The following is a 26,908-nucleotide window of genomic DNA, read 5'->3' on the forward strand; positions in this document are numbered from 1 at the left end:
TGGATTATATTGCCATTTCTTTGGATATATCCATTACAATGACCCTGATAAATGAATTTGCCTGGCTCAGAGAAGCTGTCAGTCTGGTCACATTCATACAGATCGCATGGTGGAGGTCCCCAAAAAAACGGCAACATTGATCCACAGGTCGGAGAGGTAGACAGCAAGGTTTAGACAAACCTCAACTGTTTCAAACCAAATGCTAGCCTCTGGGCATTGGGAAATATTGAATATTACAAAATGTTTCCACCCGGTTTCGAACCGGGGACCTTTTGCGTGTGAGGCGAACGTGATAACCACTACACTACTGAAACAGAATGATTTGAAAACTAAGGGTGTGACTGACTTTCGCGTGTGAGGCGAACGTGATAACCAATACACTACTGAAACTAAAGTCTGAATAGCAAATACTGAGAAGTGCGAAGGACCAATTTGTTAAAATGTGTTTCCGCCCGGTCTCGAACCAGGGACCTTTCGCGTGTGAGGCGAACGTGGTAACCAATACACTCCTGAAACTAAAGTCTGAATAGCAAATACTGAGAAGTGCGAAGGACCAATTTGTTAAAATGTGTTTCCGCCCGGTCTCCAACCGGGGACCTTTCGCGTGTTAGGCGAACGTGATAACCACTACACTACGGAAACCCAATGACTGGAGTACTAAGGGTGTGGCTGACTTTGGCTGGGTGGGACATTTATCGCTCTCAGAACCTAATGAAATCAGAAATTACTTTGTCAATTAATTAATCAATAAGGCTTGAGAAGCCGGGAATTATTGTGTGCAGCGGCTCTTGGAAGAGGCTTGGTGGTTCAAAACTTCTTCCATTTAAGAGTGATGGAAGCCACTGTGTTCTTGGGTACCTTCAATGCTGCAGAAATGACCAATCATTTGAATTTACCACAGGTGGACTCCAATCAAGTTGAAGAAACATCTCAAGGATGATCAATGGAAACAGGATGGACCTGAGCTCAATTTCCAGCCTCATAGCAAAGGGTCTGAAAATGTATGTAAATAAGGTATTTTTAAAATATTTGTTTCATTAATAAAAACTATATGTTATCGCTTTGTCATTATGTGGTATTGTGTGTAGATAGATTTTATTTTATTTCATCCATTTTAGTCTAAGGCTGTAACGTAACAAAATGTGGAAAAAAGTAAGGGGTCTGAAAACTTTCCGAATGCACTGAACCTATGCAGGCTAGCTTATTTTCCTTTGCTAGCCAGCCAAGTAAATCTATCACACAATCACATCAAGCAGCTGAAATGACAGAAAACGATCTACATTTTTGTTTGTTTTACCTTGGATTATATTGCCATTTCTTTGGATATATCCATTACAATGACCCTGATAAATGAATTTGCCTGGCTCAGAGAAGCTGTCAGTCTGGTCACATTCATACAGATCGCATGGTGGAGGTCCCCAAAAAAACGGCAACATTGATCCACAGGTCGGAGAGGTAGATAGCAAGGTTTAGACAAACCTCAACTGTTTCAAACCAAATGCTAGCCTCTGGGCATTGGGAAATATTGAATATTACAAAATGTTTCCGCCCGGTATCGAAACCGGCAACCTTTCACGTGTTAGGCGAACGTGATAACCACTACACTACGGAAACCCAATGAGTGGAATACTAAGGGTGTGGCTGACTTTGGCTGGGTGGGACATTTATCGCTCTCAGAACCTATTGAAATCAGAAATTACTTAGTCAATTAATTAAACAATAAGGCTTGAGAAGCCGGGAATTATTGTGTGCAGCGGCTCTTGGAAGAGGCTTGGTGGTTCAAAACTTCTTCCATTTAAGAGTGATGGAAGCCACTGTGTTCTTGGGTACCTTCAATGCTGCAGAAATGACCAATCATTTGAATTTACCACAGGTGGACTCCAATCAAGTTGAAGAAACATCTCAAGGATGATCAATGGAAACAGGATGGACCTGAGCTCAATTTCCAGCCTCATAGCAAAGGGTCTGAAAATGTATGTAAATAAGGTATTTTTAAAATAATTTTTTCATTAATAAAAACTATATGTTATCGCTTTGTCATTATGTGGTATTGTGTGTAGATAGATTTTATTTTATTTCATCCATTTTAGTATAAGGCTGTAACGTAACAAAATGTGGAAAAAAAGTAAGGGGTCTGAAAACTTTCCGAATGCACTGTACCTATGCAGGCTAGCTTCTTTTCCTTTGCTAGCCAGCCAACTAAATCTATCACACAATCACATCAAGCAGCTGAAATGACAGAAAACGATCTACATTTTTGTTTGTTTTACCTTGGATTATATTGCCATTTCTTTGGATATATCCATTACAATGACCCTGATAAATGAATTTGCCTGGCTCAGAGAAGCTGTCAGTCTGGTCACATTCATACAGATCGCATGGTGGAGGTCCCCAAAAAAACGGCAACATTGATCCACAGGTCGGAGAGGTAGACAGCAAGGTTTAGACAAACCTCAACTGTTTCAAACCAAATGCTAGCCTCTGGGCATTGGGAAATATTGAATATTACAAAATGTTTCCGCCCGGTTTTGAACCGGGGACCTTTTGCGTGTGAGGCGAACGTGATAACCACTACACTACTGAAACCGAATGATTGGAAAACTAAGGGTGTGACTGACTTTCGCGTGTGAGGCGAACGTGATAACCAATACACTCCTGAAACTAGAGTCTGAATAGCAAATACTGAGAAGTGCGAAGGACCAATTTGTTAAAATGTGTTTCCGCCCGGTCTCGAACCGGGGACCTTTCGCATGTGAGGCGAACGTGATAACCAATACACTCCTGAAACTAAAGTCTGAATAGCAAATACTGAGAAGTGCGAAGGACCAATTTGTTAAAATGTGTTTCCGCCCGGTCTCGAACCGGGGACCTTTCGCGTGTTAGACGAACGTGATAACCACTACACTACGGAAACCGAATGACTGGAAGGCTAAGGGTGTGGCTGACTTTTGCGTGTGAGGCGAACGTGATAACCAATACACTACTGAAACTAAAGTCTGAATAGCAGATATGAGAAGTGCGAAGGACCAATTTGTTAAAATGTGTTTCCGCCCGGTCTCGAACCAGGGACCTTTCGCGTGTTAGGCGAACGTGATAACCACTACACTACGGAAACCCAATGAGTGGAGTACTAAGGGTGTGGCTGACTTTGGCTGGGTGGGACATTTATCGCTCTCGGAACCTAATGAAATCAGAAATTACTTCGTCAATTAATTAAACAATAAGGCTTGAGAAGCCGGGAATTATTGTGTGCAGCGGCTCTTGGAAGAGGCTTGGTGGTTCAAAACTTCTTCCATTTAAGAGTGATGGAAGCCACTGTGTTCTTGGGTACCTTCAATGCTGCAGAAATGACCAATCATTTGAATTTACCACAGGTGGACTCCAATCAAGTTGAAGAAACATCTCAAGGATGATCAATGGAAACAGGATGGACCTGAGCTCAATTTCCAGCCTCATAGCAAAGGGTCTGAAAATGTATGTAAATAAGGTATTTTTAAAATATTTGTTTCATTAATAAAAACTATATGTTATCGCTTTGTCATTATGTGGTATTGTGTGTAGATAGATTTTATTTTATTTCATCCATTTTAGTATAAGGCTGTAACGTAACAAAATGTGGAAAAAAGTAAGGGGTCTGAAAACTTTCCGAATGCACTGAACCTATGCAGGCTAGCTTATTTTCCTTTGCTAGCCAGCCAAGTAAATCTATCACACAATCACATCAAGCAGCTGAAATGACAGAAAACGATCTACATTTTTGTTTGTTTTACCTTGGATTTTATTGCCATTTCTTTGGATATATCCATTACAATGACCCTGATAAATGAATTTGCCTGGCTCAGAGAAGCTGTCAGTCTGGTCACATTCATACAGATCGCATGGTGGAGGTCCCCAAAAAAACGGCAACATTGATCCACAGGTCGGAGAGGTAGATAGCAAGGTTTAGACAAACCTCAACTGTTTCAAACCAAATGCTAGCCTCTGGGCATTGGGAAATATTGAATATTACAAAATGTTTCCGCCCGGTTTCGAACCGGGGACCTTTCGCGTGTGAGGCGAATGTGATAACCACTACACTACGGAAACCGAATGATTGGAAAACTAAGGGTGTGACTGACTTTCGCGTGTGAGGCGAACGTGATAACCAATACACTCCTGAAACTAGAGTCTGAATAGCAAATACTGAGAAGTGCAAAGGACCAATTTGTTAAAATGTGTTTCCGCCCGTTCTCGAACCGGGGACCTTTCCCGTGTTTGGCAAACGTGATAACCATTACACTACGGAAACCCAATGAGTGGAATACTAAGGGTGTGGCTGACTTTGGCTGGGTGGGACATTTATCGCTCTCAGAACCTAATGAAATCAGAAATTACTTAGTCAATTAATTAAACAATAAGGCTTGAGAAGCCGGGAATTATTGTGTGCAGCGGCTCTTGGAAGAGGCTTGGTGGTTCAAAACTTCTTCCATTTAAGAGTGATGGAAGCCACTGTGTTCTTGGGTACCTTCAATGCTGCAGAAATGACCAATCATTTGAATTTACCACAGGTGGACTCCAATCAAGTTGAAGAAACATCTCAAGGATGATCAATGGAAACAGGATGGACCTGAGCTCAATTTCCAGCCTCATAGCAAAGGGTCTGAAAATGTATGTAAATAAGGTATTTTTAAAATATTTTTTTCATTAATAAAAACTATATGTTATCGCTTTGTCATTATGTGGTATTGTGTGTAGATAGATATTATTTTATTTCATCCATTTTAGTATAAGGCTGTAACGTAACAAAATGTGGAAAAAAGTAAGGGGTCTGAAAACTTTCCGAATGCACTGTACCTATGCAGGCTAGCTTATTTTCCTTTGCTAGCCAGCCAACTAAATCTATCACACAATCACATCAAGCAGCTGAAATGACAGAAAACGATCTACATTTTTGTTTGTTTTACCTTGGATTATATTGCCATTTCTTTGGATATATCCATTACAATGACCCTGATAAATGAATTTGCCTGGCTCAGAGAAGCTGTCAGTCTGGTCACATTCATACAGATCGCATGGTGGAGGTCCCCCCAAAAACGGCAACATTGATCCACAGGTCGGAGAGGTAGACAGCAAGGTTTAGACAAACCTCAACTGTTTCAAACCAAATGCTAGCCTCTGGGCATTGGGAAATATTGAATATTACAAAATGTTTCCACCCGGTTTCGAACCGGGGACCTTTCGCGTGTGAGGCTAACGTGATAACCACTACACTACGGAAACCGAAAGATTGGAAAACTAAGGGTGTGACTGACTTTCGCGTGTGAGGCGAACGTGATAACCAATACACTACTGAAACTAAAGTCTGAATAGCAAAGCTTGAGAAGCCGGGAATTATTGTGTGCAGTGGCTCTTGGAAGAGGCTTGGTGATTCAAAACTTCTTCCATTTAAGAGTGATGGAAGCCACTGTGTTCTTGGGTACCTTCAATGCTGCAGAAATGACCAATCATTTGAATTTTCCACAGGTGGACTCCAATCAAGTTGAAGAAACATCTCAAGGATGATCAATGGAAACAGGATGGACCTGAGCTCAATTTCCAGCCTCATAGCAAAGGGTCTGAAAATGTATGTAAATAAGGTATTTTTAAAATATTTTTTTCATTAATAAAAACTATATGTTATCGCTTTGTCATTTTGTGGTATTGTGTGTAGATTGATTTTATTTTATTTCATCCATTTTAGTATAAGGCTGTAACGTAACAAAATGTGGAAAAATGTAAGGGGTCTGAAAACTTTCCGAATGCACTGTACCTATGCAGGCTAGCTTCTTTTCCTTTGCTAGCCAGCCAACTAAATCTATCACACAATCACATCAAGCAGCTGAAATGACAGAAAACGATCTACGTTTTTGTTTGTTTTACCTTGGATTATATTGCCATTTCTTTGGATATATCCATTACAATGACCCTGATAAATGAATTTGCCTGGCTCAGAGAAGCTGTCAGTCTGATCACATTCATAAGATCGCATGGTGGAGGTCCCCAAAAAAACGGCAACATTGATCCACAGGTCGGAGAGGTAGACAGCAAGGTTTAGACAAACCTCAACTGTTTCAAACCAAATGCTAGCCTCTGGGCATTGGGAAATATTGAATATTACAAAATATTTCCGCCCGGTTTCAAACCGGGGACCTTTCGCGTGTGAGGCAAACGTGATAACCACTACACTACAGAAACCGAATGATTGGAAAACTAAGGGTGTGACTGACTTTCGCGTGTGAGGCGAACGTGATAACCACTACACTACTGACACTAAAGTCTGAATAGCAAATACTGAGAAGTGCGAAGGACCAATTTGTTAAAATGTGCTTCCGCCCGGTCTCGAACAAGGGACCTTTCGCGTGTTAGGCGAACGTGATAACCACTACACTACAGAAACACAATGAGTGGAATACTAAGGGTGTGGCTGACTTTGGCTGGGTGGGACATTTATCGCTCTCAGAACCTAATGAAATCAGAAATTACTTAGTCAATTAATTAAACAATAAGGCTTGAGAAGCCGGGAATTATTGTGTGCAGCGGCTCTTGGAAGAGGCTTGGTGGTTCAAAACTTCTTCCATTTAAGAGTGATGGAAGCCACTGTGTTCTTGGGTACCTTCAATGCTGCAGAAATGACCAATCATTTGAATTTACCACAGGTGGACTCTAATCAAGTTGAAGAAACATCTCAAGGATGATCAATGGAAACAGGATGGACCTGAGCTCAATTTCCAGCCTCATAGCAAAGGGTCTGAAAATGTGTGTAAATAAGGTATTTTTAAAATATTTTTTTTATTAATAAAAACTATATGTTATCGCTTTGTCATTATGTGGTATTGTGTGTAGATAGATTTTATTTTATTTCATCCATTTTAGTATAAGGCTGTAACGTAACAAAATGTGGAAAAAAGTAAGGGGTCTGAAAACTTTCCGAATGCACTGTACCTATGCAGGCTAGCTTCTTTTCCTTTGCTAGCCAGCCAACTAAATCTATCACACAATCACATCAAGCAGCTGAAATGACAGAAAACGATTTACATTTTTGTTTGTTTTACCTTGGATTATATTGCCATTTCTTTGGATATATCCATTACAATGACCCTGATAAATGAATTTGCCTGGCTCAGAGAAGCTGTCAGTCTGGTCACATTCATACAGATCGCATGGTGGAGGTCCCCAAAAAAACAGCAACATTGATCCACAGGTCAGAGAGGTAGACAGCAAGGTTTAGACAAACCTCAACTGTTTCAAACCAAATGCTAGCCTCTGGGCATTGGGAAATATTGAATATTACAAAATGTTTCCGCCCGGTATCGAAACCGGCAACCTTTCACATGTTAGGCGAACGTGATAACCACTACACTACGGAAACCCAATGAGTGGAATACTAAGGGTGTGGCTGACTTTGGCTGGGTGGGACATTTATCGTTCTCAGAACCTATTGAAATCAGAAATTACTTAGTCAATTAATTAAACAATAAGGCTTGAGAAGCCGGGAATTATTGTGTGCAGCGGCTCTTGGAAGAGGCTTGGTGGTTCAAAACTTCTTCCATTTAAGAGTGATGGAAGCCGCTGTGTTCTTGGGTACCTTTAATGCTGCAGAAATGACCAATCATTTGAATTTACCACAGGTGGACTCCAATCAAGTTGAAGAAACATCTCAAGGATGATCAATGGAAACAGGATGGACCTGAGCTCAATTTCCAGCCTCATAGCAAAGGGTCTGAAAATGTATGTAAATAAGGTATTTTTAAAATATTTGTTTCATTAATAAAAACTATATGTTATCGCTTTGTCATTATGTGGTATTGTGTGTAGATAGATTTTATTTTATTTCATCCATTTTAGTATAAGGCTGTAACGTAACAAAATGTGGAAAAAAGTAAGGGGTCTGAAAACTTTCCGAATGCACTGAACCTATGCAGGCTAGCTTATTTTCCTTTGCTAGCCAGCCAAGTAAATCTATCACACAATCACATCAAGCAGCTGAAATGACAGAAAACGATCTACATTTTTGTTTGTTTTACCTTGGATTATATTGCCATTTCTTTGGATATATCCATTACAATGACCCTGATAAATGAATTTGCCTGGCTCAGAGAAGCTGTCAGTCTGGTCACATTCATACAGATCGCATGGTGGAGGTCCCCCAAAAAACGGCAACATTGATCCACAGGTCGGAGAGGTAGATAGCAAGGTTTAGACAAACCTCAACTGTTTCAAACCAAATGCTAGCCTCTGGGCATTGGGAAATATTGAATATTACAAAATGTTTCCGCCCGGTATCGAAACCGGCAACCTTTCACGTGTTAGGCGAACGTGATAACCACTACACTACGGAAACCCAATGAGTGGAATACTAAGGGTGTGGCTGACTTTGGCTGGGTGGGACATTTATCGCTCTCAGAACCTATTGAAATCAGAAATTACTTAGTCAATTAATTAAACAATAAGGCTTGAGAAGCCGGGAATTATTGTGTGCAGCGGCTCTTGGAAGAGGCTTGGTGGTTCAAAACTTCTTCCATTTAAGAGTGATGGAAGCCACTGTGTTCTTGGGTACCTTCAATGCTGCAGAAATGACCAATCATTTGAATTTACCACAGGTGGACTCCAATCAAGTTGAAGAAACATCTCAAGGATGATCAATGGAAACAGGATGGACCTGAGCTCAATTTCCAGCCTCATAGCAAAGGGTCTGAAAATGTATGTAAATAAGGTATTTTTAAAATATTTTTTTCATTAATAAAAACTATATGTTATCGCTTTGTCATTATGTGGTATTGTGTGTAGATAGATTTTATTTTATTTCATCCATTTTAGTATAAGGCTGTAACGTAACAAAATGTGGAAAAAAGTAAGGGGTCTGAAAACTTTCCGAATGCACTGTACCTATGCAGGCTAGCTTCTTTTCCTTTGCTAGCCAGCCAACTAAATCTATCACACAATCACATCAAGCAGCTGAAATGACAGAAAACGATCTACATTTTTGTTTGTTTTACCTTGGATTATATTGCCATTTCTTTGGATATATCCATTACAATGACCCTGATAAATGAATTTGCCTGGCTCAGAGAAGCTGTCAGTCTGGTCACATTCATACAGATCGCATGGTGGAGGTCCCCAAAAAAACGGCAACATTGATCCACAGGTCGGAGAGGTAGACAGCAAGGTTTAGACAAACCTCAACTGTTTCAAACCAAATGCTAGCCTCTGGGCATTGGGAAATATTGAATATTACAAAATGTTTCTGCCCGGTTTCGAACAGGGGACCTTTTGCGTGTGAGGCGAACGTGATAACCAATACACTTCTGAAACTAAAGTCTGAATAGCAAATACTGAGAAGTGCGAAGGACCAATTTGTTAAAATGTGTTTCCGCCCGGTCTCGAACCGGGGACCTTTCGCGTGTTAGGCGAACGTGATAACCACTACACTACTGAAACCGAATGATTGGAAAACTAAGGGTGTGACTAACTTTCGCGTGTGAGGCGAACGTGATAACCAATACACTCCTGAAACTAGAGTCTGAATAGCAAATACTGAGAAGTGCGAAGGACCAATTTGTTAAAATGTGTTTCCGCCCGGTCTCGAACCGGGGACCTTTCGCGTGTGAGGCGAACGTGATAACCAATACACTTCTGAAACTAAAGTCTGAATAGCAAATACTGAGAAGTGCGAAGGACCAATTTGTTAAAATGTGTTTCCGCCCGGTCTCGAACCGGGGACCTTTCGCGTGTTAGGCGAACGTGATAACCACTACACTACGGAAACCGAATGTCTGGAAGACTAAGGGTGTGACTGACTTTTGCGTGTGAGGCGAACGTGATAACCAATACACTACAGGAAACTAAAGTCTGAATAGCAGACATGAGAAGTGCGAAGGACCAATTTGTTAAAATGTGTTTCCGCCCGGTCTCGAACCGGGGACCTTTCGCGTGTTAGGCGAAAGTGATAACCACTACACTACGGAAACCCAATGAGTGGAATACTAAGGGTGTGGCTGACTTTGGCTGGGTGGGACATTTATCGCTCTCAGAACCTAATGAAATCAGAAATTACTTCGTCAATTAATTAAACAATAAGGCTTGAGAAGCCGGGAATTATTGTGTGCAGCGGCTCTTGGAAGAGGCTTGGTGGTTCAAAACTTCTTCCATTTAAGAGTGATGGAAGCCACTGTGTTCTTGGGTACCTTCAATGCTGCAGAAATGACCAATCATTTGAATTTACCACAGGTGGACTCCAATCAAGTTGAAGAAACATCTCAAGGATGATCAATGGAAACAGGATGGACCTGAGCTCAATTTCCAGCCTCATAGCAAAGGGTCTGAAAATGTATGTAAATAAGGTATTTTTAAAATATTTGTTTCATTAATAAAAACTATATGTTATCGCTTTGTCATTATGTGGTATTGTGTGTAGATAGATTTTATTTTATTTCATCCATTTTAGTATAAGGCTGTAACGTAACAAAATGTGGAAAAAAGTAAGGGGTCTGAAAACTTTCCGAATGCACTGAACCTATGCAGGCTAGCTTATTTTCCTTTGCTAGCCAGCCAAGTAAATCTATCACACAATCACATCAAGCAGCTGAAATGACAGAAAACGATCTACATTTTTGTTTGTTTTACCTTGGATTATATTGCCATTTCTTTGGATATATCCATTACAATGACCCTGATAAATGAATTTGCCTGGCTTAGAGAAGCTGTCAGTCTGGTCACATTCATACAGATCGCATGGTGGAGGTCCCCAAAAAAACGGCAACATTGATCCACAGGTCGGAGAGGTAGATAGCAAGGTTTAGACAAACCTCAACTGTTTCAAACCAAATGCTAGCCTCTGGGCATTGGGAAATATTGAATATTACAAAATGTTTCCGCCCGGTATCGAAACCAGCAACCTTTCACGTGTTAGGCGAACGTGATAACCACTACACTACGGAAACCCAATGAGTGGAATACTAAGGGTGTGGCTGACTTTGGCTGGGTGGGACATTTATCGCTCTCTGGACCTATTGAAATCAGAAATTACTTAGTCAATTAATTAAACAATAAGGCTTGAGAATCCGGGAATTATTGTGTGCAGCGGCTCTTGGAAGAGGCTTGGTGGTTCAAAACTTCTTCCATTTAAGAGTGATGGAAGCCACTGTGTTCTTGGGTACCTTCAATGCTGCAGAAATGACCAATCATTTGAATTTACCACAGGTGGACTCCAATCAAGTTGAAGAAACATCTCAAGGATGATCAATGGAAACAGGATGGACCTGAGCTCAATTTCCAGCCTCATAGCAAAGGGTCTGAAAATGTATGTAAATAAGGTATTTTTAAAATATTTGTTTCATTAATAAAAACTATATGTTATCGCTTTGTCATTATGTGGTATTGTGTGTAGATAGATTTTATTTTATTTCATCCATTTTAGTATAAGGCTGTAACGTAACAAAATGTGGAAAAAAGTAAGGGGTCTGAAAACTTTCCGAATGCACTGAACCTATGCAGGCTAGCTTATTTTCCTTTGCTAGCCAGCCAAGTAAATCTATCACACAATCACATCAAGCAGCTGAAATGACAGAAAACGATCTACATTTTTGTTTGTTTTACCTTGGATTATATTGCCATTTCTTTGGATATATCCATTACAATGACCCTGATAAATGAATTTGCCTGGCTTAGAGAAGCTGTCAGTCTGGTCACATTCATACAGATCGCATGGTGGAGGTCCCCAAAAAAACGGCAACATTGATCCACAGGTCGGAGAGGTAGATAGCAAGGTTTAGACAAACCTCAACTGTTTCAAACCAAATGCTAGCCTCTGGGCATTGGGAAATATTGAATATTACAAAATGTTTCCGCCCGGTATCGAAACCAGCAACCTTTCACGTGTTAGGCGAACGTGATAACCACTACACTACGGAAACCCAATGAGTGGAATACTAAGGGTGTGGCTGACTTTGGCTGGGTGGGACATTTATCGCTCTCTGGACCTATTGAAATCAGAAATTACTTAGTCAATTAATTAAACAATAAGGCTTGAGAATCCGGGAATTATTGTGTGCAGCGGCTCTTGGAAGAGGCTTGGTGGTTCAAAACTTCTTCCATTTAAGAGTGATGGAAGCCACTGTGTTCTTGGGTACCTTCAATGCTGCAGAAATGACCAATCATTTGAATTTACCACAGGTGGACTCCAATCAAGTTGAAGAAACATCTCAAGGATGATCAATGGAAACAGGATGGACCTGAGCTCAATTTCCAGCCTCATAGCAAAGGGTCTGAAAATGTATGTAAATAAGGTATTTTTAAAATATTTTTTTCATTAATAAAAACTATATGTTATCGCTTTGTCATTATGTGGTATTGTGTGTAGATAGATTTTATTTTATTTCATCCATTTTAGTATAAGGCTGTAACGTAACAAAATGTGGAAAAAAGTAAGGGGTCTGAAAACTTTCCGAATGCACTGTACCTATGCAGGCTAGCTTCTTTTCCTTTGCTAGCCAGCCAACTAAATCTATCACACAATCACATCAAGCAGCTGAAATGACAGAAAACGATCTACATTTTTGTTTGTTTTACCTTGGATTATATTGCCATTTCTTTGGATATATCCATTACAATGACCCTGATAAATGAATTTGCCTGGCTCAGAGAAGCTGTCAGTCTGGTCACATTCATACAGATCGCATGGTGGAGGTCCCCAAAAAAACGGCAACATTGATCCACAGGTCGGAGAGGTAGACAGCAAGGTTTAGACAAACCTCAACTGTTTCAAACCAAATGCTAGCCTCTGGGCATTGGGAAATATTGAATATTACAAAATGTTTCCGCCCGGTATCGAAACCGGCAACCTTTCACGTGTTAGGCGAACGTGATAACCACTACACTACTGAAACCGAATGATTGGAAAACTAAGGGTGTGACTGACTTTCGCGTGTGAGGCGAACGTGATAACCAATACACTCCTGAAACTAGAGTCTGAATAGCAAATACTGAGAAGTGCGAAGGACCAATTTGTTAAAATGTGTTTCCGCCCGGTCTCGAACCGGGGACCTTTCGCGTGTTAGGCGAACGTGATAACCACTACACTACAGAAACCGAATGATTGGAAAACTAAGGGTGTGACTGACTTTCGCGTGTGAGGCGAACGTGATAACCAATACACTCCTGAAACTAGAGTCTGAGTAGCAAATACTGAGAAGTGCGAAGGACCAATTTGTTAAAATATGTTTCCGCCCGGTCTCGAAACGGGGACCTTTCGCGTGTTAGGCGAACGTGATAACCACTACACTACGGAAACCTAATGTCTGGAAGACTAAGGGTGTGACTGACTTTTGCGTGTGATGCGAACGTGATAACCACTACACTACGGAATCCCAATGAGTGGAGTACTAAGGGTGTGGCTGACTTTGGCTGGGTGGGACATTTATCGCTCTCAGAACCTAATGAAATCAGAAATTACTTTGTCAATTAATTAAACAATAAGGCTTGAGAAGCCGGGAATTATTGTGTGCAGCGGCTCTTGGAAGAGGCTTGGTGGTTCAAAACTTCTTCCATTTAAGAGTGATGGAAGCCACTGTGTTCTTGGGTACCTTCAATGCTGCAGAAATGACCAATCATTTGAATTTACCACAGGTGGACTCCAATCAAGTTGAAGAAACATCTCAAGGATGATCAATGGAAACAGGATGGACCTGAGCTCAATTTCCAGCCTCATAGCAAAGGGTCTGAAAATGTATGTAAATAAGGTATTTTTAAAATATTTGTTTCATTAATAAAAACTATATGTTATCGCTTTGTCATTATGTGGTATTGTGTGTAGATAGATTTTATTTTATTTCATCCATTTTAGTATAAGGCTGTAACGTAACAAAATGTGGAAAAAAGTAAGGGGTCTGAAAACTTTCCGAATGCACTGAACCTATGCAGGCTAGCTTATTTTCCTTTGCTAGCCAGCCAAGTAAATCTATCACACAATCACATCAAGCAGCTGAAATGACAGAAAACGATCTACATTTTTGTTTGTTTTACCTTGGATTATATTGCCATTTCTTTGGATATATCCATTACAATGACCCTGATAAATGAATTTGCCTGGCTCAGAGAAGCTGTCAGTCTGGTCACATTCATACAGATCGCATGGTGGAGGTCCCCAAAAAAACGGCAACATTGATCCACAGGTCGGAGAGGTAGATAGCAAGGTTTAGACAAACCTCAACTGTTTCAAACCAAATGCTAGCCTCTGGGCATTGGGAAATATTGAATATTACAAAATGTTTCCGCCCGGTATCGAAACCGGCAACCTTTCACGTGTTAGGCGAACGTGATAACCACTACACTACGGAAACCCAATGAGTGGAATACTAAGGGTGTGGCTGACTTTGGCTGGGTGGGACATTTATCGCTCTCAGAACCTATTGAAATCAGAAATTACTTAGTCAATTAATTAAACAATAAGGCTTGAGAAGCCGGGAATTATTGTGTGCAGCGGCTCTTGGAAGAGGCTTGGTGGTTCAAAACTTCTTCCATTTAAGAGTGATGGAAGCCACTGTGTTCTTGGGTACCTTCAATGCTGCAGAAATGACCAATCATTTGAATTTACCACAGGTGGACTCCAATCAAGTTGAAGAAACATCTCAAGGATGATCAATGGAAACAGGATGGACCTGAGCTCAATTTCCAGCCTCATAGCAAAGGGTCTGAAAATGTATGTAAATAAGGTATTTTTAAAATATTTTTTTCATTAATAAAAACTATATGTTATCGCTTTGTCATTATGTGGTATTGTGTGTAGATAGATTTTATTTTATTTCATCCATTTTAGTATAAGGCTGTAACGTAACAAAATGTGGAAAAAAGTAAGGGGTCTGAAAACTTTCCGAATGCACTGTACCTATGCAGGCTAGCTTCTTTTCCTTTGCTAGCCAGCCAACTAAATCTATCACACAATCACATCAAGCAGCTGAAATGACAGAAAACGATCTACATTTTTGTTTGTTTTACCTTGGATTATATTGCCATTTCTTTGGATATATCCATTACAATGACCCTGATAAATGAATTTGCCTGGCTCAGAGAAGCTGTCAGTCTGGTCACATTCATACAGATCGCATGGTGGAGGTCCCCAAAAAAACGGCAACATTGATCCACAGGTCGGAGAGGTAGACAGCAAGGTTTAGACAAACCTCAACTGTTTCAAACCAAATGCTAGCCTCTGGGCATTGGGAAATATTGAATATTACAAAATGTTTCCGCCCGGTTTCGAACCGGGGACCTTACACATGTGAGGCGAACGTGATAACCACTACACTACTGAAACCGAATTATTGGAAAACTAAGGGTGTGACTGACTTTCGCGTGTGAGGGGAACGTGATAACCAATACACTCCTGAAACTAGAGTCTGAATAGCAAATACTGAGAAGTGCGAAGGACCAATTTGTTAAAATGTGTTTCCGCCCGGTCTCGAACCGGGGACCTTTCGCGTGTGAGGCGAACGTGATAACCAATACACTCCTGAAACTAAAGTCTGAATAGCAAATACTGAGAAGTGCGAAGGACCAATTTGTTAAAAAGTGTTTCCGCCCGGTCTCGAACCGGGGACCTTTCGCGTGTTAGGCGAACGTGATAACCACTACACTACGGACACCGAATGACTGGAAGACTAAGGGTGTGACTGACTTTTGCGTGTGAGGCGAACGTGATAACCAATACACTACTGAAACTAAAGTCTGAATAGCAGATATGAGAAGTGCGAAGGACCAATTTGTTAAAATGTGTTTCCGCCCGGTCTCGAACCGGGGACCTTTCGCGTGTTAGGCGAACGTGATAACCACTACACTATGGAAACCCAATGAGTGGAGTACTAAGGGTGTGGCTGACTTTGGCTGGGTGGGACATTTATCGCTCTCGGAACCTAATGAAATCAGAAATTACTTCGTCAATTAATTAAACAATAAGGCTTGAGAAGCCGGGAATTATTGTGTGCAGCGGCTCTTGGAAGAGGCTTGGTGGTTCAAAACTTCTTCCATTTAAGAGTGATGGAAGCCACTGTGTTCTTGGGTACCTTCAATGCTGCAGAAATGACCAATCATTTGAATTTACCACAGGTGGACTCCAATCAAGTTGAAGAAACATCTCAAGGATGATCAATGGAAACAGGATGGACCTGAGCTCAATTTCCAGCCTCATAGCAAAGGGTCTGAAAATGTATGTAAATAAGGTATTTTTAAAATATTTAATGGGTATTATGGCTCTTTCTGTGGTACTCAATTTGGGATATTATGTGAGGTAGACATGAGAAGCCGGGAATTATCGTGTGCAGCCGGAACTTGGAAGAGGCTTGGTGGTTCCAAACTTCTTCTATTTAAGAGTGATGGAAGCCACTGTGTTCTTGGGTACCTTCAATGCTGCAGAAATGACCAATCATTTGAATTTACCACAGGTGGACTCCAATCAAGTTGAAGAAACATCTCAAGGATGATCAATGGAAACAGGATGGACCTGAGCTCAATTTCCAGCCTCATAGCAAAGGGTCTGAAAATGTATGTAAATAAGGTATTTTTAAAATGTTTTTTTCATTAATAAAAACTATATGTTATCGCTTTGTCATTTTGTGGTATTGTGTGTAGATTGATTTTATTTTATTTCATCCATTTTAGTATAAGGCTGTAACGTAACAAAATGTGGAAAAATGTAAGGGGTCTGAAAACTTTCCGAATGCACTGTACCTATGCAGGCTAGCTTCTTTTCCTTTGCTAGCCAGCCAACTAAATCTATCACACAATCACATCAAGCAGCTGAAATGACAGAAAACGATCTACATTTTTGTTTGTTTTACCTTGGATTATATTGCCATTTCTTTGGATATATCCATTACAATGACCCTGATAAATGAATTTGCCTGGCTCAGAGAAGCTGTCAGTCTGGTCACATTCATAAGATCGCATGGTGGAGGTCCCCCAAAAAACGGCAACATTGATCCACAGGTCGGAGAGGTAGACAGCAAGGTTTAGACAAACCTCAACTGTTTCAAACCAAATGCTAGCCTCTGGGCATTGGGAAATATTGAATATTACAAAATATTTCCGCCCGGTTTCGAACCGGGGACCTTTCACGTGTGAGGCGAACGTGATAACCACTACACTACAGAAACCGAATGATTGGAAAACTAAGGGTGTGACTGACTTTCGCATGTGAAGCGAACGTGATAACCACTACACTACTGACACTAAAGTCTGAATAGCAAATACTGAGAAGTGCGAAGGACCAATTTGTTAAAATGTGTTTCCGCCCGGTCTCGAACAGGGGACCTTTCACGTGTTAGGCGAACGTGATAACCACTACTCTACGGAAACCTAATGAGTGGAATACTAAGGGTGTGGCTGACTTTGGCTGGGTGGGACATTTATCGCTCTCAGAACCTAATGAAATCAGAAATTACTTAGTCAATTAATTAAACAATAAGGCTTGAGAAGCCGGGAATTATTGTGTGCAGCGGCTCTTGGAAGAGGCTTGGTGGTTCCAAACTTCTTCCATTTAAGAGTGATGGAAGCCACTGTGTTCTTGGGTACCTTCAATGCTGCAGAAATGACCAATCATTTGAATTTACCACAGGTGGACTCCAATCAAGTTGAAGAAACATCTCAAGGATTATCAATGGAAACAGGATGGACCTGAGCTCAATTTCCAGCCTCATAGCAAAGGGTCTGAAAATGTATGTAAATAAGGTATTTTTAAAATATTTTTTTCATTAATAAAAACGATATGTTATCGCTTTGTCATTATGTGGTATTGTGTGTAGATAGATTTTATTTTATTTCATCCATTTTAGTATAAGGCTGTAACGTAACAAAATGTGGAAAAAAGTAAGGGGTCTGAAAACTTTCCGAATGCACTGTACCTATGCAGGCTAGCTTCTTTTCCTTTGCTAGCCAGCCAACTAAATCTATCACACAATCACATCAAGCAGCTGAAATGACAGAAAACGATTTACATTTTTGTTTGTTTTACCTTGGATTATATTACCATTTCTTTGGATATATCCATTACAATGACCCTGATAAATGAATTTGCCTGGCTCAGAGAAGCTGTCAGTCTGGTCACATTCATACAGATCGCATGGTGGAGGTCCCCCAAAAAACGGCAACATTGATCCACAGGTCGGAGAGGTAGACAGCAAGGTTTAGACAAACCTCAACTGTTTCAAACCAAATGCTAGACTCTGGGCATTGGGAAATATTGAATATTACAAAATGTTTCCGCCCGGTTTCGAACCGGGGACCTTTCGCGTGTGAGGCAAACGTAATAACCACTACACTACGGAAACCGAATGATTGGAAAACTAAGGGTGTGACTGACTTTCGCGTGTGAGGCGAACGTGATAACCAATACACTACTGAAACTAAAGTCTGAATAGCAAATACTAATTTGTTAAAATGTGTTTCCGCCCGGTCTCGAACTGGGGACCTTCCGCGTGTAAGGCAAACGTGATAACCACTACACTACGGAAACCCAATGAGTGGAATACTAAGGGTGTGGCTGACTTTCGCGTGTGAGGCGAACGTGATAACCAATACACTACTGAAACTAAAGTCTGAATAGCAAATACTGAGAAGTGCGAAGGACCAATTTGTTAAAATGTGTTTCCGCCCAGTCTCGAACCGGGGACCTTTCGCGTGTTAGGCGAACGTGATAACCACTACACTACGGAAACCCAATAACTGGAATACTAAGGGTGTGGCTGACTTTGGCTGGGTGGGACATTTATCGCTCTCGGAACCTAATGAAATCAGAAATTACTTAGTCAATTAATTAAACAATAAGGCTTGAGAAACCGGGAATTATTGTGTGCAGCGGCTCTTGGAAGAGGCTTGGTGGTTCAAAACTTCTTCCATTTAAGAGTGATGGAAGCCACTGTGTTCTTGGGTACCTTCAATGCTGCAGAAATGACCAATCATTTGAATTTACCACAGGTGGACTCCAATCAAGTTGAAGAAACATCTCAAGGATGATCAATGGAAACAGGATGGACCTGAGCTCAATTTCCAGCCTCATAGCAAAGGGTCTGAAAATGTATGTAAATAAGGTATTTTAAAAATATTTTTTTCATTAATAAAAACTATATGTTATCGCTTTGTCATTATGTGGTATTGTGTGTAGATAGATTTTATTTTATTTCATCCATTTTAGTATAAGGCTGTAACGTAACAAAATGTGGAAAAAAGTAAGGGGTCTGAAAATATTCCGAATGCACTGTACCTATGCAGGCTAGCTTCTTTTCCTTTGCTAGCCAGCCAACTAAATCTATCACACAATCACATCAAGCAGCTGAAATGACAGAAAACGATCTACATTTTTGTTTGTTTTACCTTGGATTATATTACCATTTCTTTGGATATATCCATTACAATGACCCTGATAAATGAATTTGCCTGGCTCAGAGAAGCTGTCAGTCTGGTCACATTCATACAGATCGCATGGTGGAGGTCCCCCAAAAAACGGCAACATTGATCCACAGGTCGGAGAGGTAGATAGCAAGGTTTAGACAAACCTCAACTGTTTCAAACCAAATGCTAGCCTCTGGGCATTGGGAAATATTGAATATTACAAAATGTTTCCGCCCGGTATCGAAACCGGCAACCTTTCACGTGTTAGGCGAACGTGATAACCACTACACTACGGAAACCCAATGAGTGGAATACTAAGGGTGTGGCTGACTTTGGCTGGGTGGGACATTTATCGCTCTCAGAACCTATTGAAATCAGAAATTACTTAGTCAATTAATTAAACAATAAGGCTTGAGAAGCCGGGAATTATTGTGTGCAGCGGCTCTTGGAAGAGGCTTGGTGGTTCAAAACTTCTTCCATTTAAGAGTGATGGAAGCCACTGTGTTCTTGGGTACCTTCAATGCTGCAGAAATGACCAATAATTTGAATTTACCACAGGTGGACTCCAATCAAGTTGAAGAAACATCTCAAGGATGATCAATGGAAACAGGATGGACCTGAGCTCAATTTCCAGCCTCATAGCAAAGGGTCTGAAAATGTATGTAAATAAGGTATTTTTAAAATATTTTTTTCATTAATAAAAACTATATGTTATCGCTTTGTCATTATGTGGTATTGTGTGTAGATAGATTTTATTTTATTTCATCCATTTTAGTATAAGGCTGTAACGTAACAAAATGTGGAAAAAAGTAAGGGGTCTGAAAACTTTCCGAATGCACTGTACCTATGCAGGCTAGCTTCTTTTCCTTTGCTAGCCAGCCAACTAAATCTATCACACAATCACATCAAGCAGCTGAAATGACAGAAAACGATCTACATTTTTGTTTGTTTTACCTTGGATTATATTGCCATTTCTTTGGATATATCCATTACAATGACCCTGATAAATGAATTTGCCTGGCTCAGAGAAGCTGTCAGTCTGGTCACATTCATACAGATCGCATGGTGGAGGTCCCCAAAAAAACGGCAACATTGATCCACAGGTCGGAGAGGTAGACAGCAAGGTTTAGACAAACCTCAACTGTTTCAAACCAAATGCTAGCCTCTGGGCATTGGGAAATATTGAATATTACAAAATGTTTCTGCCCGGTTTCAAACCGGGGACCTTTTGCGTGTGAGGCGAACGTGATAACCACTACACTACTGAAACCGAATGATTGGAAAACTAAGGGTGTGACTAACTTTCGCGTGTGAGGCGAACGTGATAACCAATACACTCCTGAAACTAGAGTCTGAAAAGCAAATACTGAGAAGTGCGAAGGACCAATTTGTTAAAATGTGTTTCCGCCCGGTCTCGAACCGGGGACCTTTCGCGTGTGAGGCGAACGTGATAACCAATACACTTCTGAAACTAAAGTCTGAATAGCAAATACTGAGAAGTGCGAAGGACCAATTTGTTAAAATGTGTTTCCGCCCGGTCTCGAACCGGGGACCTTTCGCGTGTTAGGCGAACGTGATAACCACTACACTACGGAAACCGAATGTCTGGAAGACTAAGGGTGTGACTGACTTTTGCGTGTGAGGCGAACGTGATAACCAATACACTACAGGAAACTAAAGTCTGAATAGCAGACATGAGAAGTGCGAAGAACCAATTTGTTAAAATGTGTTTCCGCCCGGTCTCGAACCGGGGACCTTTCGCGTGTTAGGCGAACGTGATAACCACTACACTACTGAAACCGAATGATTGGAAAACTAAGGGTGTGACTGACTTTCGCGTGTGAGGCGAACGTGATAACCAATACACTACTGAAACTAAAGTCTGAATAGCAAATACTAATTTGTTAAATTGTGTTTCCGCCCGGTCTCGAACTGGGGACCTTTCGCGTGTTAGGCGAACGTGATAACCACTACACTACGGAAACCCAATGAGTGGAATACTAAGGGTGTGGCTGACTTTCGCGTGTGAGGCGAACGTGATAACCAATACACTACTGAAACTAAAGTCTGAATAGCAAATACTAATTTGTTAAAATGTGTTTCCGCCCGGTCTCGAACTGGGGACCTTTCGCGTGTAAGGCGAACGTGATAACCACTACACTACGGAAACCCAATGAGTGGAATACTAAGGGTGTGGCTGACTTTCGCGTGTGAGGCGAACGTGATAACCAATACACTACTGAAACTAAAGTCTGAATAGCAAATACTGAGAAGTGCGAAGGACCAATTTGTTAAAATGTGTTTCCGCCCGGTCTCAAACCGGGGACCTTTCGCGTGTTAGGGGAACGTGATAACCACTACACTACGGAAACCCAAATGAGTGGAATACTAAGGGTGTGGCTGACTTTGGCTGGGTGGGACATTTATCGCTCTCGGAACCTAATGAAATCAGAAATTACTTAGTCAATTAATTAAACAATAAGGCTTGAGAAGCCGGGAATTATTGTGTGCAGCGGCTCTTGGAAGAGGCTTGGTGGTTCAAAACTTCTTCCATTTAAGAGTGATGGAAGCCACTGTGTTCTTGGGTACCTTCAATGCTGCAGAAATGACCAATCATTTGAATTTACCACAGGTGGACTCCAATCAAGTTGAAGAAACATCTCAAGGATGATCAATGGAAACAGGATGGACCTGAGCTCAATTTCCAGCCTCATAGCAAAGGGTCTGAAAATGTATGTAAATAAGGTATTTTTAAAATATTTTTTTCATTAATGAAAACTATATGTTATCGCTTTGTCATTATGTGGTATTGTGTGTAGATAGATTTTATTTTATTTCATCCATTTTAGTATAAGGCTGTAACGTAACAAAATGTGGAAAAAAGTAAGGGGTCTGAAAATATTCAGAATGCACTGTACCTATGCAGGCTAGCTTCTTTTCCTTTGCTAGCCAGCCAACTAAATCTATCACACAATCACATCAAGCAGCTGAAATGACAGAAAACGATCTACATTTTTGTTTGTTTTACCTTGGATTATATTACCATTTCTTTGGATATATCCATTACAATGACCCTGATAAATGAATTTGCCTGGCTCAGAGAAGCTGTCAGTCTGGTCACATTCATACAGATCGCATGGTGGAGGTCCCCCAAAAAACGGCAACATTGATCCACAGGTCGGAGAGGTAGACAGCAAGGTTTAGACAAACCTCAACTGTTTCAAACCAAATGCTAGCCTCTGGGCATTGGGAAATATTGAATATTACAAAATGTTTCCGCCCGGTTTCGAACCGGGGACCTTTCGCGTGTGAGGCAAACGTAATAACCACTACACTACGGAAACCGAATGATTGGAGAACTAAGGGTGTGACTGACTTTCGCGTGTGAGGCGAACGTGATAACCAACACACTACTGAAACTAAAGTCTGAATAGCAAATACTAATTTGTTAAAATGTGTTTCCGCCCGGTCTCGAACTGGGGACCTTTCGCGTGTTAGGCGAAAGTGATAACCACTACACTACGGAAACCCAATGAGTGGAACACTAAGGGTGTGGCTGACTATCGCGTGTGAGGCGAACGTGATAACCAATACACTACTGAAACTAAAGTCTGAATAGCAAATACTGAGAAGTGCGAAGGACCAATTTGTTAAAATGTGTTTCCGCCCGGTCTCGAACCGGGGACCTTTTGCGTGTTAGGCGAACGTGATAACCACTACACTACGGAAACCCAATGAGTGGAATACTAAGGGTGTGGCTGACTTTGGCTGGGTGGGACATTTATCGCTCTCAGAACCTAATGAAATCAGAAATTACTTAGTCAATTAATTAAACAATAAGGCTTGAGAAGCCGGGAATTATTGTGTGCAGCGGCTCTTGGAAGAGGCTTAGTGGTTCAAAACTTCTTCCATTTAAGAGTGATGGAAGCCACTGTGTTCTTGGGTACCTTCAATGCTGCAGAAATGACCAATCATTTGAATTTACCACAGGTGGACTCCAATCAAGTTGAAGAAACATCTCAAGGATGATCAATGGAAACAGGATGGACCTGAGCTCAATTTCCAGCCTCATAGCAAAGGGTCTGAAAATGTATGTAAATAAGGTATTTTTAAAATATTTTTTCATTAATAAAAACTATATGTTATCGCTTTGTCATTATGTGGTATTGTGTGTAGATAGATTTTATTTTATTTCTTCCATTTTAGTATAAGGCTGTAACGTAACAAAATGTGGAAAAAAGTAAGGGGTCTGAAAATATTCCGAATGCACTGTACCTATGCAGGCTAGCTTCTTTTCCTTTGCTAGCCAGCCAACTAAATCTATCACACAATCACATCAAGCAGCTGAAATGACAGAAAACGATCTACATTTTTGTTTGTTTTACCTTGTATTATATTACCATTTCTTTGGATATATCCATTACAATGACCCTGATAAATGAATTTGCCTGGCTCAGAGAAGCTGTCAGTCTGGTCACATTCATACAGATCGCATGGTGGAGGTCCCCCAAAAAACGGCAACATTGATCCACAGGTCGGAGAGGTAGACAGCAAGGTTTAGACAAACCTCAACTGTTTCAAACCAAATGCTAGCCTCTGGGCATTGGGAAATATTGAATATTACAAAATGTTTCCGCCCGGTTTCGAACCGGGGACCTTTCGCGTGTGAGGCGAACGTAATAACCACTACACTACTGAAACCGAATGATTGGAGAACTAAGGGTGTGACTGACTTTCGCGTGTGAGGCGAACGTGATAACCAATACACTACTGAAACTAAAGTCTTACTAGCAAATACTAATTTGTTAAAATGTGTTTCCGCCCGGTCTCGAACTGGGGACCTTTCGCGTGTTAGGCGAACGTGATAACCACTACACTACGGAAACCCAATGAGTGGAATACTAAGGGTGTGGCTGACTTTCGCGTGTGAGGCGAACGTGATAACCAATACACTACTGAAACTAAAGTCTGAATAGCAAATACTAATTTGTTAAAATGTGTTTCCGCCCGGTCTCGAACTGGGGACCTTTCGCGTGTAAGGCGAACGTGATAACCACTACACTACGGAAACCCAATGAGTGGAATCCTAAGGGTGTGGCTGACTTTCGCGTGTGAGGCGAACGTGATAACCAATACACTACTGAAACTAAAGTCTGAATAGCAAATACTGAGAAGTGCGAAGGACCAATTTGTTAAAATGTGTTTCCGCCCGGTCTCAAACCGGGGACCTTTCGCGTGTTAGGGGAACGTGATAACCACTACACTACGGAAACCCAAATGAGTGGAATACTAAGGGTGTGGCTGACTTTGGCTGGGTGGGACATTTATCGCTCTCGGAACCTAATGAAATCAGAAATTACTTAGTCAATTAATTAAACAATAAGGCTTGAGAAGCCGGGAATTATTGTGTGCAGCGGCTCTTGGAAGAGGCTTGGTGGTTCAAAACTTCTTCCATTTAAGAGTGATGGAAGCCACTGTGTTCTTGGGTACCTTCAATGCTGCAGAAATGACCAATCATTTGAATTTACCACAGGTGGACTCCAATCAAGTTGAAGAAACATCTCAAGGATGATCAATGGAAACAGGATGGACCTGAGCTCAATTTCCAGCCTCATAGCAAAGGGTCTGAAAATGTATGTAAATAAGGTATTTTTTAAATATTTTTTTCATTAATGAAAACTATATGTTATCGCTTTGTCATTATGTGGTATTGTGTGTAGATAGATTTTATTTTATTTCATCCATTTTAGTATAAGGCTGTAACGTAACAAAATGTGGAAAAAAGTAAGGGGTCTGAAAATATTCCGAATGCACTGTACCTATGCAGGCTAGCTTATTTTCCTTTGCTAGCCAGCCAACTAAATCTATCACACAATCACATCAAGCAGCTGAAATGACAGAAAACGATCTACATTTTTGTTTGTTTTACCTTGGATTATATTACCATTTCTTTGGATATATCCATTACAATGACCCTGATAAATGAATTTGCCTGGCTCAGAGAAGCTGTCAGTCTGGTCACATTCATACAGATCGCATGGTGGAGGTCCCCCAAAAAACGGCAACATTGATCCACAGGTCGGAGAGGTAGACAGCAAGGTTTAGACAAACCTCAACTGTTTCAAACCAAATGCTAGCCTCTGGGCATTGGGAAATATTGAATATTACAAAATGTTTCCGCCCGGTTTCGAACCGGGGACCTTTCGCGTGTGAGGCGAACGTAATAACCACTACACTACGGAAACCGAATGATTGGAGAACTAAGGGTGTGACTGACTTTCGCGTGTGAGGCGAACGTGATAACCAATACACTACTGAAACTAAAGTCTTACTAGCAAATACTAATTTGTTAAAATGTGTTTCCGCCCGGTCTCGAACTGGGGACCTTTCGCGTGTTAGGCGAACGTGATAACCACTACACTACGGAAACCCAATGAGTGGAATACTAAGGGTGTGGCTGACTTTCGCGTGTGAGGCGAACGTGATAACCAATACACTACTGAAACTAAAGTCTGAATAGCAAATTCTGAGAAGTGCGAAGGACCAATTTGTTAAAATGTGTTTCCGCCCGGTCTCGAACCGGGGACCTTTCGCGTGTTAGGCGAACGTGATAACCACTACACTACGGAAACCCAATGAGTGGAATACTAAGGGTGTGGCTGACTTTGGCTGGGTGGGACATTTATCGCTCTCAGAACCTAATGAAATCAGAAATTACTTAGTCAATTAATTAAACAATAAGGCTTGAGAAGCCGGGAATTATTGTGTGCAGCGGCTCTTGGAAGAGGCTTAGTGGTTCAAAACTTCTTCCATTTAAGAGTGATGGAAGCCACTGTGTTCTTGGGTACCTTCAATGCTGCAGAAATGACCAATCATTTGAATTTACCACAGGTGGACTCCAATCAAGTTGAAGAAACATCTCAAGGATGATCAATGGAAACAGGATGGACCTGAGCTCAATTTCCAGCCTCATAGCAAAGGGTCTGAAAATGTATGTAAATAAGGTATTTTTAAAATATTTTTTCATTAATAAAAACTATATGTTATCGCTTTGTCATTATGTGGTATTGTGTGTAGATAGATTTTATTTTATTTCTTCCATTTTAGTATAAGGCTGTAACGTAACAAAATGTGGAAAAAAGTAAGGGGTCTGAAAATATTCCGAATGCACTGTACCTATGCAGGCTAGCTTCTTTTCCTTTGCTAGCCAGCCAACTAAATCTATCACACAATCACATCAAGCAGCTGAAATGACAGAAAACGATCTACATTTTTGTTTGTTTTACCTTGGATTATATTACCATTTCTTTGGATATATCCATTACAATGACCCTGATAAATGAATTTGCCTGGCTCAGAGAAGCTGTCAGTCTGGTCACATTCATACAGATCGCATGGTGGAGGTCCCCCAAAAAACGGCAACATTGATCCACAGGTCGGAGAGGTAGACAGCAAGGTTTAGACAAACCTCAACTGTTTCAAACCAAATGCTAGCCTCTGGGCATTGGGAAATATT

The 26,908-nt window shown here is 40.9% G+C and overlaps 27 non-coding genes across 27 annotated transcripts; all 27 read right to left on the minus strand.

Annotated features, from left to right (window-relative positions):
* Positions 1-569: 569 nt before the first annotated feature.
* On the minus strand, positions 570-642 carry trnav-aac. Its single transcript has one exon. It is a non-coding gene; the product is annotated as a tRNA-Val (tRNA).
* A 2,199-nt stretch (positions 643-2,841) lies between these two features.
* trnav-aac lies at positions 2,842-2,914 on the minus strand. The gene has a single exon. It is a non-coding gene; the product is annotated as a tRNA-Val (tRNA).
* Positions 2,915-3,042: 128 nt separating this feature from the next.
* trnav-aac lies at positions 3,043-3,115 on the minus strand. Its single transcript has one exon. It is a non-coding gene; the product is annotated as a tRNA-Val (tRNA).
* An 898-nt stretch (positions 3,116-4,013) lies between these two features.
* On the minus strand, positions 4,014-4,086 carry trnav-cac. Its single transcript has one exon. It is a non-coding gene; the product is annotated as a tRNA-Val (tRNA).
* Positions 4,087-6,342: 2,256 nt separating this feature from the next.
* Positions 6,343-6,415, minus strand: trnav-aac. Its single transcript has one exon. It is a non-coding gene; the product is annotated as a tRNA-Val (tRNA).
* A 2,968-nt stretch (positions 6,416-9,383) lies between these two features.
* trnav-aac lies at positions 9,384-9,456 on the minus strand. The gene has a single exon. It is a non-coding gene; the product is annotated as a tRNA-Val (tRNA).
* A 255-nt stretch (positions 9,457-9,711) lies between these two features.
* On the minus strand, positions 9,712-9,784 carry trnav-aac. Its single transcript has one exon. It is a non-coding gene; the product is annotated as a tRNA-Val (tRNA).
* A 129-nt stretch (positions 9,785-9,913) lies between these two features.
* On the minus strand, positions 9,914-9,986 carry trnav-aac. Its single transcript has one exon. It is a non-coding gene; the product is annotated as a tRNA-Val (tRNA).
* A 3,045-nt stretch (positions 9,987-13,031) lies between these two features.
* On the minus strand, positions 13,032-13,104 carry trnav-aac. Its single transcript has one exon. It is a non-coding gene; the product is annotated as a tRNA-Val (tRNA).
* A 129-nt stretch (positions 13,105-13,233) lies between these two features.
* Positions 13,234-13,306, minus strand: trnav-aac. The gene has a single exon. It is a non-coding gene; the product is annotated as a tRNA-Val (tRNA).
* Positions 13,307-15,580: 2,274 nt separating this feature from the next.
* On the minus strand, positions 15,581-15,653 carry trnav-aac. Its single transcript has one exon. It is a non-coding gene; the product is annotated as a tRNA-Val (tRNA).
* A 128-nt stretch (positions 15,654-15,781) lies between these two features.
* Positions 15,782-15,854, minus strand: trnav-aac. Its single transcript has one exon. It is a non-coding gene; the product is annotated as a tRNA-Val (tRNA).
* A 2,590-nt stretch (positions 15,855-18,444) lies between these two features.
* Positions 18,445-18,517, minus strand: trnav-uac. Its single transcript has one exon. It is a non-coding gene; the product is annotated as a tRNA-Val (tRNA).
* A 129-nt stretch (positions 18,518-18,646) lies between these two features.
* trnav-aac lies at positions 18,647-18,719 on the minus strand. Its single transcript has one exon. It is a non-coding gene; the product is annotated as a tRNA-Val (tRNA).
* Positions 18,720-20,917: 2,198 nt separating this feature from the next.
* On the minus strand, positions 20,918-20,990 carry trnav-aac. Its single transcript has one exon. It is a non-coding gene; the product is annotated as a tRNA-Val (tRNA).
* Positions 20,991-21,119: 129 nt separating this feature from the next.
* Positions 21,120-21,192, minus strand: trnav-aac. The gene has a single exon. It is a non-coding gene; the product is annotated as a tRNA-Val (tRNA).
* A 112-nt stretch (positions 21,193-21,304) lies between these two features.
* Positions 21,305-21,377, minus strand: trnav-aac. Its single transcript has one exon. It is a non-coding gene; the product is annotated as a tRNA-Val (tRNA).
* Positions 21,378-21,489: 112 nt separating this feature from the next.
* On the minus strand, positions 21,490-21,562 carry trnav-uac. The gene has a single exon. It is a non-coding gene; the product is annotated as a tRNA-Val (tRNA).
* A 129-nt stretch (positions 21,563-21,691) lies between these two features.
* Positions 21,692-21,764, minus strand: trnav-aac. The gene has a single exon. It is a non-coding gene; the product is annotated as a tRNA-Val (tRNA).
* Positions 21,765-22,848: 1,084 nt separating this feature from the next.
* Positions 22,849-22,921, minus strand: trnav-aac. Its single transcript has one exon. It is a non-coding gene; the product is annotated as a tRNA-Val (tRNA).
* A 129-nt stretch (positions 22,922-23,050) lies between these two features.
* On the minus strand, positions 23,051-23,123 carry trnav-aac. The gene has a single exon. It is a non-coding gene; the product is annotated as a tRNA-Val (tRNA).
* Positions 23,124-24,205: 1,082 nt separating this feature from the next.
* trnav-aac lies at positions 24,206-24,278 on the minus strand. The gene has a single exon. It is a non-coding gene; the product is annotated as a tRNA-Val (tRNA).
* Positions 24,279-24,390: 112 nt separating this feature from the next.
* trnav-uac lies at positions 24,391-24,463 on the minus strand. The gene has a single exon. It is a non-coding gene; the product is annotated as a tRNA-Val (tRNA).
* Positions 24,464-24,592: 129 nt separating this feature from the next.
* Positions 24,593-24,665, minus strand: trnav-aac. Its single transcript has one exon. It is a non-coding gene; the product is annotated as a tRNA-Val (tRNA).
* Positions 24,666-25,564: 899 nt separating this feature from the next.
* On the minus strand, positions 25,565-25,637 carry trnav-cac. The gene has a single exon. It is a non-coding gene; the product is annotated as a tRNA-Val (tRNA).
* A 112-nt stretch (positions 25,638-25,749) lies between these two features.
* On the minus strand, positions 25,750-25,822 carry trnav-aac. The gene has a single exon. It is a non-coding gene; the product is annotated as a tRNA-Val (tRNA).
* Positions 25,823-25,951: 129 nt separating this feature from the next.
* On the minus strand, positions 25,952-26,024 carry trnav-aac. The gene has a single exon. It is a non-coding gene; the product is annotated as a tRNA-Val (tRNA).
* Between the last annotated feature and the right edge of the window lie 884 nt (positions 26,025-26,908).

The sequence above is a fragment of the Oncorhynchus mykiss genome, chromosome 8 (assembly GCF_013265735.2).
Source record: "Oncorhynchus mykiss isolate Arlee chromosome 8, USDA_OmykA_1.1, whole genome shotgun sequence".
Classification (NCBI taxonomy): domain Eukaryota; kingdom Metazoa; phylum Chordata; class Actinopteri; order Salmoniformes; family Salmonidae; genus Oncorhynchus; species Oncorhynchus mykiss.